Source organism: Callospermophilus lateralis, chromosome 17, assembly GCF_048772815.1.
Source record: "Callospermophilus lateralis isolate mCalLat2 chromosome 17, mCalLat2.hap1, whole genome shotgun sequence".
In the NCBI taxonomy this organism is placed as follows: domain Eukaryota; kingdom Metazoa; phylum Chordata; class Mammalia; order Rodentia; family Sciuridae; genus Callospermophilus; species Callospermophilus lateralis.
Window position 1 is genome coordinate 44,287,937 of NC_135321.1, and position 17,439 is coordinate 44,305,375.

At 38.2% G+C, this 17,439-nt stretch overlaps 1 protein-coding gene across 3 annotated transcripts in view; it reads left to right on the forward strand.

The window, feature by feature from the left end:
* Znf521 (zinc finger protein 521) overlaps positions 1-17,439 on the forward strand; it is a 271,525-nt gene that overhangs the window by 1,710 nt on the left and 252,376 nt on the right. The window lies entirely within an intron of this gene.

Below are 17,439 nucleotides of genomic sequence, written 5' to 3' on the forward strand. Positions count from 1 at the left end.
GGAAGAAGAAAAAAGTCACATTGTAGGGGGGAGTGCAGCCCCTGATCATTAGAAACGTGGCCCAGAGTCCCGGTCTCACCAGGGCGAGGACAAAACGGCTGCTGCCTCCTCGCCGCTCGCGACCCGCTCGCTCGGGCTCTTCTCTGCGCGCAGCCGGTGTAAACAAACCCGGGCCGGCGGACTCTGGCAACTGGACCCCGGCTCGGCCCGGCAGTACCCCTCTTGGCTATACTAAGAAAGTTGACGGCCCTTCGTTTCTACTCGCTGCCCTTTTTAGTCTTGTGCCTGTCGTTGAAGGTTTCCAACTCCCCGTTGTCCCCGTTGGAGAGGGAAGTTTGTGGGCATGTTTGCGTAGGATTTTGGGGGTGCACTAGCTGTCTGGGGTGGGCAGCGGGAGGCACTTAAGTTATTGATCCTGGTGGCTGTGGTGGAATGTGGCGAGGAGAGTCACGTGGCGGCCTCCTCCTCCTCCTCCTCCTCCACCTTCCCCAGCCTCCTCCCGGGAAAATCGGGGGAGGGCGGCCGCGGGGAGGTTGGAGGTCCAGCGCTCCCAGGCCGAGAACCGGGAGGGCAAACGGGCGGCGCGCGAGGACTGGAGGAGGTGCGGGCAGCCAGGGCAGGGAATGAGGGCGAGGCCAAAGGAGCGACAGCTGGAGGCGGACGAGGCCCCTGCGACCCTGGAGGCGGAGGACAAAGGGCGGCTTGTGCGCCCACCGGGGCCCGTAGGGTCCCGCCGAGGTCCGCGCGGCCCGGCCCCGCCCTCTGGTCCCCGGCGGCGCAGCATCTTCTTCCTCCTCCGCTGCCCGTGGCCCGGTTCCTGCCACCCGGTCTCGCGGCCCCGTTGACGGCTCGGGGGAGGGGGTGAGCGGAGTCCGGCTCCCCACGCTACCCGGCCCCTGGCCGATGTGTATTTATGAACTCGATTAACGGAGCCTTCACCGCACACACAAAGCCCTTTCTTTTCCTGGGAAGGGACGGGTGGGGGAGGGCCTCGCAGATTGGAACGCTAGCTTTTTTTTTTTTTTTTTTTTTTTTTTTCCCCCTGAAGTGTAGAAGTTTGAATTTGAAAACGAGGGGAATCGTTGACCTACGTCTTGACACAGCTTTTGGGCTAATTTACATTCACGTGGGTCACGCATTTTCTGGGAAAACCTAGACCCAGGCCCTGAAAGATGCAAGTATGTCGATGGTGAACAAATGAACGCCACGGGCGTGTGCGGGTGTCAGGGTAACCGTGGACAACGCGCGCTCCGGGGGAACTTGCCGGGAGTCTTTGCTTCCTTAAAAGTAACGTAGAGTGAAGTACTAGGACAAACCTCTTCCTAGTCACTTGGAAACAAGAACTTTCCGAGTTGAATAGGACAGCGCTTAGTTTCAGCCCAGTTTAAAGGGCTGCAGAAGGCGTCTGAAACTTCGTGCAAGAATTTGGGAAGCTTTTTTAATTAAAAAAAAAAGTTTATTAAAGTTTGCACACTTAGTAGTTTTGCTCCTCCGCAGTTTCTGAGCGTTTGATTCACCTGCCTTTGGAATGAATCCACAGTGAAAGTTCTGTTGATAGTGATTGCATGTGTGCTCCGTACTTCCCGGAGAGAATTTTTTCTCATGCATATAGGATGTTATGGACAGTTAAGTGAAGCCATCAGTTGGCTGTATTTGCTGGACACTCTTGGATAAGTCGAACCGCACAATACCTGGGTCTGGAATTTGTGCAGTTCTTAGTTTAATAAGCAAAAAATACCAAGTGAAAATGAATTAAGAAGGTGTTTTATTCTTTTGTTTTATTGCCATGGTGCAAAATTATCCAGATATCTTTTCCACGAAGAAGACCCAGCATCTGTGTTTCAATTGCCAAGCCGTAAATAAAATATTTACATTAAAAACAAAGATTTAGCTTCCCTTTTCTATGTGGGCTCAGAACACAGTGGTGTTCTCCCCATCAGCAGCTTGGATGACTCCCAGAAGAGGGGATGGCCTCAGGTGGGCTGGCTGAGCTTTGGGGGTGAGAAGCTGAAGACAGGAATAAAAATAGTACAGTCCTCACTGAAGAGCTGAGGCGGTTTGTTTTTCTTCAGGGTATGCATTTGCCTGGAAAAATACATACTTGGATGAGCTATGTCAAATGAGCAATTGTGGTACTAGTAGTGATTGTGAAGAGGTAGAATGGCATTCTGGATGTCGCTTGTTAAATACCTAACCCTTTCTTCAGTCTTTTGATTTCCTGGCGTCTTCTTGGAAGGATCTCCATTTTTCTCGAAATGTGTTTTAGGAGTGTTCTCTGTATGTGGATTCTGCCCATCATATTGTTCAGAACACAGCTGTATCCTAGAAAAGCTAGGGAGGAGTAATTATGACACATATTCTGGCATTAGTAATAATAAGCATTGAGCAACACTTTTTTTGTCAGCAGGTATGGAAAGGCAGTTCTGATTTCAGAATCTGAACTGACCAGGAGTTTTGCAATTAAGAGATTAAAATTTCTGATTTTATGAGATGAGTGGCAGTGCATCAAAGCCATGTGAATTACTTTATAACTAACTTGAGAAGGCATTGGAAACCATGAAATACAGTGTGCCCTTCTAACTAAAACATGGGTTCTGCATTCAATTTCCAACTAGTTTCTTACATGCATACTATTTTTTTTAAACAAACATGTTTAAAAGATATTTCTGATAGGGCTGTCACTTTTGATATAATTTGAAACTTGTATCCCAGGAGAGTGGTTTACATAAGGCAGATAAAAACATTAAAACAAAATAACATCTAAGTTTGGAGTTTTTATTTCTAATCAAGTGCTTAAAATTGTGAACTACCACGAAATTTCCACTAATGGATGAATTTGTGAGTTTTCATAACTCTAGTACTTTGAATGAATAATTATGTCTCTTTAAAAATTATGCAGGGATATTGTTTGAAGCAAACTTTAGTGATTGTCCTAACAGCTCATGTCCTTAGAATGGGTCCATATTTCTGGCTGCTGGGCAGTGTGCTCTTTTTGGGCTGCCTACTTCCTTTAAAGTATATTAAAACTGTTAAATACCAAAAGCATTCATCTGTCTATTTGTGAAAGCTGTGAAAATTATTTTGAAACATGGAGCTCCCTTATCCCTCCTGCCACTCAAATTCCTAGCATCAGTATCCCATCAGCCCATGTATCAAGTCAAGAAACTTATTCCATTATTATGCTTTGAATCTTCGGAATAACTCCTTTTGTTTAATGGGAAAAAGAAGTATAGACAGTATTCAGAGGCATGGATAGTCAAACAATTAAATGAGTTCCCTCACTTTCTACCCCATTTGTATTATTTGGATATTTGTCTCAATTCTTGAGAGTAGACAATGGTATTTGAGTAGATTACCTGACGACGGAAATAGTTCTACTGTCAGCTTATTTTTAGAGGCAGCAAATCAGTTGTATCAAATTGGTCAATTGTGACCTATTTCTATTTTTCTTGCTGGCTCTTTATTCTACTTCTTGTGGTGCTTCTCGGATGGAAGTATCCCAGCAATTTTACCTGATAACAATTTTTTTTTTTTAAATTTACTCCAAAAAGTACTGTAAGAAGGAAAAAGTGGTCCTCAAAATAAAGGTGTGATATATTCAGTAAGAGCCAAGTTATAAAGCTGGGAAGGAGAAAGGGGAGCAGTTAGTCATTCAAATGGCCAAGTTAAACACAAGACACAATTAGAGTATCTGGACCCTCAGGTGTTCATAAGCCCTTAGCAGGGACCTGTAGAGAGGAATGGTGGAAACTAGGGAGAAAGGAGCCCCCAAAGTGCCTTGTTTAACTTGGCTGTCAGAGTAGCTAACCCTTTGTAACTTGGCACATTTTGAAGTTATCACACTTTTGATTGACCTTTTTCCCCATTTACCATCTTTTGTACTTATAAAGCTTTTATTTTAAGGAGAAGTAATTTATTTAAAAATATAATGAAGTGGCAAAAACAGTTCACAATTTAAAGAAATGTATTGAATTTGAATGCAAAGGCAGTGGATTTTAAGTTCTAAACCTTTTGAAAGTCAGAAACCCTATCTAGTAGGCTGTATTCTCTAGTGGAAAAGCTCTGAAAATTGTAGGTGTTTAAAAAGTCACCACAGGGAACTTGTATTGGCCTCAAAATTTAATAGAAACATTAAATCCACCAGTTCTTATTTAAACACTTTTTTCTCCTTTTCAAAGTGTGTATATATGTGTATGTACGTATTTTGTATAAATATACATATGTACATATATGTGTGTGTATATATATATGTGTGTGTGTGTATATATATATGTATATATACATATATATATGTATATGTGGAGAGGTGAAGTATAACCCCCCCAGTGTTTTCCCTTACATTCCATGTGTTTTATTTCTTAAAAAAACAACAATCTCCCCACTAGAGATTTCAATTATGGTTTTGGAAATGATGCCATAGTAAGAAAAAAACTTTATTCGAGAAGGCAATCACCTAAAGACAGTGTATTATTTTGCTTTTAATTAAAAAGTTACAGGATGACTTTTTCCTGAAAATTATTTTTTTGATAGGCCGAACATGACTCCCATTTTAATAACTAGATTTTAACCTAAGGTAAGTTTTTTTTTTTTTTTTAAATAAGATAGATGGTTAGATACATGATATATACACATTCACACTAGACAGATAGATCAACGTTCCTTTTTCATAATTCTGCAGACCAAATACTAATTGTGTGGCACACAGAAATCTATGCTTTTACCTTTAGATATGGATGTTAAAAAGCCCGATTTTTGGAAACACTGCAGAAGTATTCATACCCCCTTCCGACAATTGCAGTTGTGCTTCTATTCATCTATCAACCAATGACAATTTCTTCCCTCTACCACCTCTAAATTATACTGACTAGATGTTGAAGTCATTAAATTGATTATAGTCCAATCAGTAGACAATCCGAAATAAACAAAAACAGCAATTACAGTTGGCAAGAATCCCATGAGTGCTAGTCAAAGTTCCAGAACTGATGGTCCAGTGAGTCTTTTCCAAAACACCCGTTTCACGATTTCAGCACTTCTGGCAGCATCTTCTTAAAGGGAGGGCACAAAAATTCATAAGATTCCACTTGGCCTTAAAAACAAAAACATCTGTTTGATGCATGGGTGGATTGTTGGCTTTTATTCCTCCAGCCAAAAAAGGGCAAAAAATAGGATATTGAACATAAAAGCATACATGTAAAAATGAAATTACAAAGGGATTTGAGATTAGCAGCTTTTTATGAAGCAAGCTGTTAATAATTTCTCTTTTTTCTTTTGCCAGAGTATTCCCATATCCCTTAAAATCCATTGTAGTTATTCTTATTGACAGCAGTGATGTCTAATAGTGCTGACAGAAATTTTCAACTTTTTGCTTCCAGTAATTATACTTAGTTCTTTTTACTTGCTTATTTGGACCAGTGCAAGTCTTGTAGCAGATTTGTAGAATGTTGCTTTTCATCTTATAGGAACATTTGTAACCCCTGTCCTTTATTTTTAAAGGAAGTTTGTGAGTCTTGGCTGGTCTGATAAATTCTAGTGAAGTACTTGTTGACATAAGTTGAAATGTATTATTAAGTATACTTGCTTGAATTTTCATTTTGATGTAAGAGCATGCAATAAGGAGAAAGGTTTTGATAGTAGAAAAAAGCAAGTCTACCAAGATCAATTAAGAATTTTATGAAAGGTCTCTTTTTCCTATTGTTATACCTTATTAATCCATCTGACAAAATTCACATTGCTGGCATAATGTCATTAATTCTTTTGCCATAGAATACATTCTTTATGGCTGGATTTAAATGGATGACATGTTCAGTTTTTTTTCAGTTACTTTTAAGAGAGAAAATGATTTTAAGACTTGCAACATATACAGCTTATTTTAGCAGCCTTATGGCTTGTTAAAAATGTAAGTGTTATCATTAAGTAATATGTTAAAGAATGCTTTTGAATTGAGATTTTGATACAAAGGCAGATATTCTAAATCAAACCTCTAGCTAAGTATTTTCCCAGATGTATTTATTTTTTTTCTCCATTGATTCCTGGCGTGCTGTCAAAGGTTAAAGTTAGTTCTTCAGGGTGTGTGTGGAGTGGGGGGCGGCAAGGGCAGGCAGGGAGGGATGCATGCAACTTTCTAATCCCATTTCAATTAAATCTGAAATATGCTCCTTTTTTTTTGGTTGTTTTTGTTTTTTGTTTGGGGATTACATGGTACATTGGCCAGGATTGCATATACCTTGTTTGTTGTAATGAAAGTAATGAAAGTGTACTTGTCTGATTTAAAATATGTTCTGCAACAATGTTATTACAAAGCAATTAAAACTTAAACATTAAAGTTAACATTAGTAAATTTAAATAGCTCTGTTATAGTATTAATCAAATAGTGTAAGGAAAGCTTTTAAATGGTTTAAATAATTATGCAACTCTTGGCATAAAAGCCTGACACAAGATAAATCTTTGAAAACTAAGTAGAATCATGGTTTTAAAAAAAAAAAACTGTAATTTTAGGCAGCTTGGGCTTTTAGCATGCATCACATTCCAACTCTAGTACAAGTAATTATGCCAGTTTAGTAATTATTAGAGATGAAAGAAATTCAGTAAGATACGAATTCTTTAAAACTTCAGTAGCTTCAGTTTTAGCAGGGATAATGATCAAGCAGCAGTTATCTGGCTGCCTGGGGACCCTGTCACAGCTACAAGCATTGGACTGATCTTGGGGGTATCATTATTATGGCAGCACACACCACCGTTAGCATTTCTACTCTAGATATCTGATAGCAGGTTTATAATTTGGTCATTTAAAAATAGTCAGATTCAAATATGACTATCTAGGAACTTGCTGTTCTTAGAAGATAAATTAAAAAATGAATACATATATTTTTAAATGATTATTTTTAGATATCATATTCTTTAATCTCATTGGATAGATTTAAGTACTTTAAAATATCCTGAAAAGAAAAGAAATGTGTGCATGTAAGTCTGTCATTTGCATGTGTATGCATGTTGTGCGTGGGTGCATTTTAAATCTTATTATTTTAAATGAAGATGATTTGGTTTGGAAAGCATACACTACTTCATGCATGAGTGTAACTCTCCCAAGCTCAGTAAAGTGATTGACATTCAAAATGTGTATTTTCATAATAGTGCAGTTGTTGGAATTATATTTTGATTATGATAATTTTTTATAAATGTGAAACCAAAAGGTTTCAATCTCTTAGTTATCACAACACACTATGTATATATATATGTACATATACATATATATACACACACACACACACATATACACACACACACACACACACACTAATATTATATGTGAAATACATTTTGTTTAGCAAATCCATATGTATTAGCCACTTCTTAAGGAAAAAATTGTGTTTTTTTCCCAGTAAAAATTGGTATCATTATAAGGATAATAATTTCCTATAGAAATTAAATTCACTGTATCATTGAGTATCATGATTTTACTATTTTTATTACCTTTTCTTTATTATTATTGACTTTTCCCAAAATTTCTTATCTCAACAGAGTTCATGAGCAATATTTCAAGATGGAAATTTATTCACCTGACAGGGACAAAATTCTCATTGATTATGGAGAGTCCCATGCATTAATACATAATACATTTGTGAAAAATTGTGACGAGGGGAAGCATCCATAAAGTGAACTACAAATTGCTGTATTACAGGGGTTTCTGTGACTGCTCTAAAAAACATTGCAATGTTTTAAACTGTGTATTGAGTTTAAGAAACAATTTCCAGCTTTTCCACATGTTATTTAATATTCTTTTCCTTCACAATAGAATCAGATTAGGTCCAACAAGGCCCTCAATGAGACAAAATATCATTCTAAACATTCCTAATTATTTAGCTTGTCCCAGTTGTTTTGTTTCTTAGAAACATGCTTGTTATCACTAGTATCAGTGTTTCATTTACTTATTTTTGTACCTTAGAAAAAGGCAAAAGGCAGTAAAATACCGACAAACACTTTTCTACCAAGTGCTAAGTAAGCTGGAAAAACTATTGATGGAAGATGGTGCCTTCATGAGTTAGTTGAGTACTGTAATCATCAGTTGCTGTAAGGAGTCTGAAGTACCTGTTTGGGGCTGTCAGTGTATAATATGCAAAGTTTTTCAGACATGAGGCAAGGGGAAAGAAAAACTATAAACTCAAGGGAATGCATCTGAGAGGATTGAGAATAAAAACAACTGGAGTCCTAAGTGTTGTAAGTTGGATATTAAGGTCAGTAGGGAGTGGGCTACAGAGTGGATGAAGCAGAGGGGTGAGGTCTGATTTCCTGCATGCACTTTTGGGCAAGCCATACCCTCTGTTCTCTAGGATTCAGATTTCCTCTCTACAATATGAGGGGGCTCATTTATTGTTTAACAAGTTTTGTTTGTGTATCTCCTCCACCCCACCCAAGTGCTTTTAGTATTTATTTCCAGGCACTATGCTAAGTTCTGAAGATTCACTTGTCAATGAAACAAGCATATGTCTTGATGTTTTGAAGTTTATAATCTAGAAACCTGGATGAGGTATTTAAATACTTTGCATTGCTTTTTAATTGCTGGAAGGAAGTTATGTAATTATGGAAAAGGAGATAGATGCATATGGTATTAACTTTTTCTGTGAGTTGGGTCAGTTGAAGCAGTTCGATAAAACAAGTTTCAAAAGTGTTTTTGGCATCAAAAGTTTGATGAGCTACACTTTTTAAGAATGGTGAGCTTTGTTTTCTCTTATAATCTAACACATCCACTTATATTGAGACTACTAAGTACAACATATAGAACACTTATTTACAACTCCTTTGGACTTAGGTTATTGATACTACCATATCTTTTGTCCCTCCTAAAAGTTCTGGATAGCATTCTTGAAAGTTGACTGTTCACTAGTGAAACTGATTAATTTTTAAAAAAACTTTTAAAGAACGAATGACATCCTATATAATAATTAGAGATTCTTGGAGAATGTGTATGATGCTGATATTCGAAACCAGCAAAACTAGACTTCTGTTAGGAATCTCTACTATTTGTAAAATTGATGTGAAACAAGTTGCTAGGAATTTATCCCATTAAATATACAGGCACAGAATACTATTGAAGGCAGCAAGTTGGTACTGAAAAGTCCATAGTGGACAGGTTTGATTGTATTTCCCCTGAGAGACAGATGAATGCTTTGAGATAAATTTTATGAAATCATGGATCATAAGTGTAAGACAATTTAGGAATAATGATATTGGGTATCCTTGTGGTCCTCATGTTCTAAAATGTGCATGTTGGGGTGAATGGTGATAGTGGAGTGTAACTTACTGAAGAAAAAGGTGATCAGCATGAAATCCCTTTTGCCTCCTCCAACATCGTATAGGTCATTTACATAAGTATTGCATCATTATATCTAATTTTTAATCTTCAAAATAAAACCATTACAAGATAATAACACCACTTTATAGCTCCTGTTACATGTAACTGTTTTTTTATACTTACTGATTTGCATATTTAAAACCTCATTGTGAGTGTGATGGGCTGGCAGGACTCTGGGGTGGTTTCTTAGCTTTGTCTCTGACCCTGTGTCCCCAGGCTAGAAGAGTGCTTATCCAGGTGCCTGACTTACAGTAAACTTCCATGGAGATAAAATCACACCATTTCTTGCCAGTAAAATGAAGACTCAGATGACTTCTGAGTTCCCTTCTAGCTCCAACATCCTATAATTTTCATATTAAGAAATTGTGATTCTTGTAAACTGATTAGTAATTCATATTAATGGGACAAACACACTTTTAAATTATGTTCTTATTTGAGATGTAGCGGAGAGAACAAAGTCAAAGATTGGCCAGAATCTCCAAAAATGGGTCAGGTGGTCTTAATTTCCAAAAGTTTTTATTAGGATCTCCCCATTTAGGGAGCTAATATAGAAGAACACATGTATTATATTTGGGACCAATCTAGGGGCCTTTAAAGGAATTTTGCTCTATTTAAGACTTGAAGTTTCCACATAGCTGTTTGAAACTTCTAAATGAGAGCCCTGGACCAGTGACAAATTTAACTCATTGGGGATTTTCATGTCTCCCTGGGAGCAGCCTTAGCAGCAGTACCTGCTTTGGACTAGAAATTGTGTGTGTGTGTGTGTGTGTGTGTGTGTGTGTATGTAGGAGGTTCTATTTACTTGGGTCTCAGGTGCGTTTTTGCAGTGGGATGAGTTTGAGCCTGCAGCAGTGCAAACATTTGAGCCAAAAACTAAGTGTGTTTCTTTAAGGATGGCATTGTAATTTACTTTGACTTAGGTTGACTAGTCATTTTCAATTCATGTCCATCGATTTGTCCAAATGCTGGTATTATTTTCATATAGTAATAGGTCCCTAACCTTTAATGATGTACATAGCTTCTCACCAAAACTCTTTTAGGCTTAGTTGTGGTTTCTCAGGTCAGTTTTGTGTAATAATAAAGACTTGAATATTGTTTTCATCTTTTAAGCCTCTTTCCACATCTTCTGAGAGGCTTATTCTGATTCTTAGTTAAAATGACCCTTCTCTCTATTATCCCTTCTGTACCTCAGAGTCACAGAAACCATGGCAATAAGGTGGTTTGCTGATTTGTCTATGGACCCTTTGAGAGCATAGTTCTGTGTTTCTTTTCTTTGAATCCCCACAGGCTAAAATGTAGATGGTAAACACACAAACAGATGCAGCAATGGAGTCATATGTTTACTTAACAGATGTTTGCCTCACATCCATCCTTCACTAGTCCAGGAGTGCTAGGAGTTGGGGAAGCTATGAAGGAGACAGATATGGTCTACATCCTGGTTACCATCTCGTAGTGGAAACACATTACATACAAGATGCTAGTGATTTCCAATCTTGTGAAGGTGCAGCACTGAGTATTAATGGGAACATTTAACAGAGATATCAGTGAGGTCAGGGGAAAGAGCTACAGGAAGCACTTGCAAGGTAAACCTGAAGTTTTATGTTTTCAAATAAAAAATATTGAATGTGGTCATACATTCTACAGGAATTTTTACTAAGCATCAGCATTGTTTTTTTTTTTTTTTTTTTAAACTGAGCATCAGGTGCATGGGAAACTGTAAGAGAGAAGTCAGACCCAGTTGCTCATGAAGTCAACAGTCCATGAAAACATGTTGGATGATTTGTTGGGTCCTTCAATATGTTAACTCCAGCTTGTACTTAGTTTTACAGTAATAGTGGACTTTCCATTTGTATTAGTGGTATCCCTTTCACATATGGCTAACTTATGTACAGGGTCTGGCCATCTTTTATTTGTGGGCCTGGTTTTCCCATTCTCTGTAAATTTCCTGAAAACTCTTCCATCGAGTTTGCATTACTTAGACCTATTTGTTCTTCCAAAAATCTGGGTTTAATTCTTATAATGTCTCTATATGAAACAAACTCACTCATTTTGGTATCATAAGCCAACTTAACAACTATTCTATTTTATCACAAATAGGTATATAGGGAAATATATACCTGTCCTGTAATATGTTTCTTCTTAAGATCTTTTGAAAGTTCTTAGCACAGTGTCTACATAAAGGACTTATGTAAAGAGTAAAATATGACAGTGCATTATCAATCCAGTAGTATATTCTCTAATTAAAAGCTTAGGTAGAGAAACTGGAAATTTCTAAAAATAGCAATCTTTTTACAAATACTTATTTTTCACTTTTCAACTCATATTTCCTATGCATTTTCTGTTGTCTCTACTAGAGCTAATATTAGAAAGGGAAAAAAATAACCAATGATTATATATAGAAATCTGGCCTGTACCATTCATTCACACTGTTCTCCAAGCCGGGTTAGTGATATCCCGGAAAGGCGAATAGTATGTTGCTCTTTCCAACTATTTTTTTAATATCTGCTTCACAGTCATTATTTAGACAGGATGAGTATAGCCAGTGGTAGCATATTCAGGCAGCTTCCAGGTCTATTCTTAGATGGGCAAGGCATATTTGTGGCTATCCTTTTTCTTCATATAAAAGTGGGAGTTATCTATGTTATCTTCCTCCCTAAATATATGTATTAGTTTACTCACCCTTGCTATAACAAAATACCTAGCACTATGACAACTTATAAAGAGATTTATTTGGCTCACAATTCTGGTAACTGGAGGGTCCAAACATCATAGAGTTGGTGTCCATCAAGGGCCCCTTGGCTGCACTACAACATGGCAGAGAAACGGAAAGGGAATTGGCTGTGTGCAGAAGGAGCTGCAGCATGGGGGAGCCTTACTTTAAAACAATCTGCTCCTTCCAGAGAGCATCCTTCTGGTGGATTCCTTTGAGGGTGATTTAGTGGGTGGGATGACCTAATTACCTTTCAGTAGGCCTCATCTCTTAAAGGTCACATCACCTCAGCACTGCCATACCTGTGACCAAGCTTCCAGCATATGAACCTGGGGACAAACCATATCCAAAGCATAGCAATATGTTCCTAGCAACTCTTCCATATCGGAACCCCCTCTTCCAGAGCAGGACCTTTCCCCTTTATTCTCACAGCTGTACGCCATCCACTGTGTGGTGGCCTCTCATTACTCAGCATTCCCCTGCACTGGTGGCCCTCAGGATGTTTCTATTTAGTTATTTGTTGGTGTACTTTACCATTTATAAGTGTTGCTTCAGTGAGGATACATGAATTCCTATGGACATGAATGAATTCCTACTGACATGTATGATTTTATATATATGAGGGAGATTCCTAAAAAGGAATTATTGGTTAAAGGTAAAGTGTTTAAAATTTTGATGCTGACAGTCTTCCCTCCACAAAGGTAGGACCAAGCACACTGCTGTTAGCAGCAGGGTGAGATTGCCTGTGCTTACATACTTTATCTTTACTAATGGGACTTGGGAAAAAACAAACACACTGGTATTTCATTGACATTTTAATGAGCATTTCTGTAATTATGAGGTAGATTGAGCTCTTTTCAAATGTTTATAAACTGTTTATATGTATTGTTCTGTGAATTGCCTTTTTATTTCCTTGACTCTTTTATCTTTTGATTTGAAAGAAAAGCTCATATTCTTAAGAAAAATTAATCCTTTGTCTGATTTATATGTTGCAAATGGTTTGTCATTTGATTTTGTGGGTGGTAATTATTTTTCTTTTACCATATAGATGTTTAAAATTTTTATTTCCACTTTTTCCAGTGCTCTCCTTTTAAATAGTAGATTTTGTGTCCCATAAGCATATTTCCAATCCTTCTTTTAGTTCTGTGGATATCCCCCATTACAGTGGCTTCAGGGCTTTGTCTCCTCATTCCCACACCTATGTCCTTAGTTCCTTAGCATATTTATGAAAATATAGTAGGTGCTTAAGAAACATTTAGTACACTGGGAAAATAGTGTGTTATGGTTAAGAGCATAGTTGAAATTCTGATCTGGTTGTCATTGGGCTACTTACTTAATCACCTTATACTTGAAATTTGCTGTCTATAAATGAAGGTAATAATACTACCTAATTCATAGAGTTGTTGTGAAAATATGAGTCAATTCATATAAGCTCTTAGCAGGGATCTGATAGATATGAAGTGTCTAGCAAATGAATTTTATTCTGACTCTTAAAGGTCTTTTTGATTTCGTGTACATCTGGTATGCAACTCTCTTTTATTCTAGAAAGTTCCTTTCCGCTATGACTTAAAGAGTGTTTGAACCCTTTCTGAGGCATGTCTACAGGCGTGGGCATGGGGGTGGTGGTGTAAGTCCCTTCAAGGTTCAGTTTGCCATGCTAGAACTTTCACACTGGCCAAGGCAGCAGTCGAGTCCAAGTTCCAACCTCACTTTGCCAAATGTAGAGAGAATTCTGAAAAGAACTCCTGTAGAAATTCCAATTAAAAGATAAAGGAAGCAGAAAGTGAAGCTAATTAATCTTAGAGCCTCTGCCATCTTTTTGGTAAGTAAAGTTGGTTTCTCTTTGGTTTTTTGCAAAAGACCCAATGCTAATTGACAGAGGTAGTCTAATTGTTCTTGAGAGAGGGACTAGAGACAAATCATTCACATATCATTACAAAGGTTTAATCATAGTAGATTTATTAATAATCCTTAAAATAAAAGGTAAATCTGAGCTTGGGTTTACAAAGGATTTAGTCAAATAGGGAGATGATTTTTTTTGCATCACAGTTTTCAGTAAGATTGTCTAGAAGCATTTTCTTCTAGGATTGGGAGAAGGATTCTGTGTGGTCTAGAAGCACCTGTGGGTTCAGAGTGTGAAAGTGGAAGAAAGATGTAGAAATGTGTCTGCTGACGGGCTTTTAATCACCCATCCGTGTCTGGCTGTGTCTAGCTACTGCTTTCCTTTTATTTAAAACCTTATTTGGGGACAGGTTGCTGGAAATTTTTTTCTCTCTTAATTTCTTCTCCATTCCTTCTGCGGTAAGACTGAACTCTTCCATTTGCTTTATTTATCTCTCCTTACCTTCCCCTGATCCTTCAAAGGCTAGTTCTTCTCTCTCCTTTTAGGCCATGAAATCACCCAGTCCCCACTCCCAGATCATTTGACTCTGGCTGTCCCTTCCGGCTTTAGAGACTTAGCCTGCCAGTGCCCGCTGGTTGACCTCGGCACTCATTTGTCCGATGATACTCTTTGTAGACACTATCTTTCTCTTTTTATTTTAACTAAATGATAACTGTCATAAAGTTGACTTTCTATACAGACAAAGTCTAAAGCCCTAATATATCCAATCAGATGACTTTCAAATATCCATTTATCCTTTTTCCTTCAACCTTAATGCTAAATGAAGTGAGAGAAATAGTAATGAAAATCAGAGTGGGGAGAGCCAAGAGGATTGTGAGAGGCCACTTTTAATGAGTGGAATATCCTCAAATGATGGCAAGTGACAGAGGAAATTCCACTTTGGGATCGTTTAATAGACATTCTAGAAAACACTTTAAAAAGGGCACTGGGCTCCGGTGGTAGTTTAGTTTCCTAAAAGGTCGGCTGTGGCTGGGGATGGATGTCCATCAGGAAAGAGCCAAGGGGCACACCCAGGTGCAGAGCCTTGTAGTGCAGGAGAGAGGCAACCCATCATGGGTCTCTGGGGCAGGGAGATGACCTGCTCCATCATTTGCAAAACCCCAAGGGCTTAAATGTCTTGTTCCAAGTCATGCTGTGACTTTATGACAGATCAGGGAGGAGAATCTCAGTCTTTCTGTTTATAACTCTGTGATTTGTCTTCCATGATTGTGTACTGTCTAGGCTATGGAAGGAAATGCTGCTTTTCACTCCTCTCAGACTCTTGAAAGATGAAAAACATAGGCCTGCTGCCTGTGAGAGCTACCTTCCCTACTCTAGTTTTACATGTCAGTGTCTCAGGCTTTTGGTTCTGTCAACATGTCACAATGAGTAAGTGTGAGGGCCCCTGAGCCTTATGGTCCTGCCGTTGAATCCTGTATACTATAGAACCTTTAGTAAGCCTCAGTTTTCTCACCAGTAAAGTGGCAAGAATTTGCCTCACAGGATTCTTGTGTTAGGCAACTGATGTAAGATACCTAACACATTTCTGGCTCATTTCCTGTCTGGGAATCTTTTTTTATTATGGATGAATTCTTGGGCAGCAGGAGCAGTGTACATGTCTTTCCCTCTTCTGTTCTCTTCCGTAAAGTCCTTGGTAGGGGGTGGGGTCGGGGGGGTGAGGGAGGCACACAGTTTTGTGATGCTTAGCCTCTTAGTGTGGAGAAGAAAATATTTCCCTTTTGGGAGAAAACCTAAGGGGAATTGTGTGAACTTTTGTATTTAATTCTTAATAACCATCCTGTACAATGAAAGGTGATAATAGAGTTGGAGGAGAGTCAAGTTCACTATTTATGGCACATACTTTGCATTTGCCCACCTGTTTGTTTCCAAATACGCTGTGTTTTTATTTGGCCTTAAATGAATCAATTCTGTGGCAGTTATCATAGTCCTTATTTTATTTGGGTGGGGGGAGGGAACTGAGACACGGACATTGGGCTCATCCTCTTAGCATGTTTGAAGACAAAGAAGATTGTAGACTTGTTTACTTGAAAGTGAGCAGTCTTTCATTCCACAACTTTCAAATAGAAGCAGGCAGGGCCAGTGATCAACAAAAGCAAGAGTTAGAAATAATCCTTTGGCCTCCCAGTCTCTCCTCTGGTGTTCCCTTTTGTTTAGGTATTTAGATCTGATTTTTTATCATTTTTCAACATGCCCCCACCCCAAGGGAAAGTTGCTTCTGCAAGAAAAAAAAATTGATTTGATATTAGTCGCTTATACCTGAGAGAGCCTTGAAAGCAGTGAAAACTGGACAGATCCCTAATTGTATAATTAAAGGCTTTGGCTTTTCATTAAAAAAAAAAAAAGAAAGAAATCGAATGGTTCTGGGAACTGATCTGGGAGATATTTTTGTGGTAGAGGGGAAAGGTGCAGAGAGATGCAAGACCATTTTCTCTGTGGTTGGTGACATCTCAGCAGAAAAATCTCCTTGCAAAGGTTGGGAGCCATTCAGAGGTCTTCCTTTTGATTCTCTTACTCAAATGTCAGGAGACTTGCTAGGGTGGAGTCCACTAGCTTGGGTTATAGGAAAAACTGAGTAGTGGTTGGGCCTGCAGAACTATAGACGTGTGTCCCGCTTTGGGAATGCCACATTGACTGTTTTAAATACATGGTGTGAAACATCTACAGGAAAACAAGTTCATATTCTCACTGGCAGATGAAGGCATTCTACCACCCTGAAGGCATGTCTGTTTTCTTTTATTGGAAATATGCCACTTTTGGATACAGTATTTTAGTTTTTCATGGTTGTGAGAGGTGGACACACCTGTTGGGGATTTGTTCCAAGGACTGGTGGGACATTGACCCTACCATTCCTGGAAAAAAAAAAAAATCACTGGACTTCTGAGGTTTTATACATGGTATTTCAGAGACAGCTTGTCCCTCCCCCCCCCCCAATATAAAGTTTCACAAGAGTTGGATTTTAAAAAATTGCCACAGTAGCAGGATTGACCAATTAATTACTTTATTATTATTTTAAGAAAATCAGATAAGCCCTGGCTCTTTTGGTTCACTTTTTTCCCCCTTTCTTTCTTTCTTTCTTTTGCAGTGCTGGGGATCAAACCCAGGGCAAAACAAATAAATATGGATATTTATTTATCAGCCATTCTCCTCTGTACATGATTGATATAGTTGATTTTACTTTGTATATATTTGATTATCTGATCATAAATCACCATTTAAAAATATGTTTACATATAGAATATGTACTATAAAATATTTAATACATGGTCACATTATGTTGACAAGTCAAGATTGAGACAATCTGAGTGGGAACATATTTCCACAAACCACTATTAATTTATAGTTACTGAGATAATGGCATACACGCTCATTCTCAGTTCTGTCTGGGTAGCTCTGTAAATTGTGTATTGATTATGCTAATAGCACTGGTGTCTTTATTACTTGTCTGCAGATACATGCAGATTGAATGCACATTTGGCA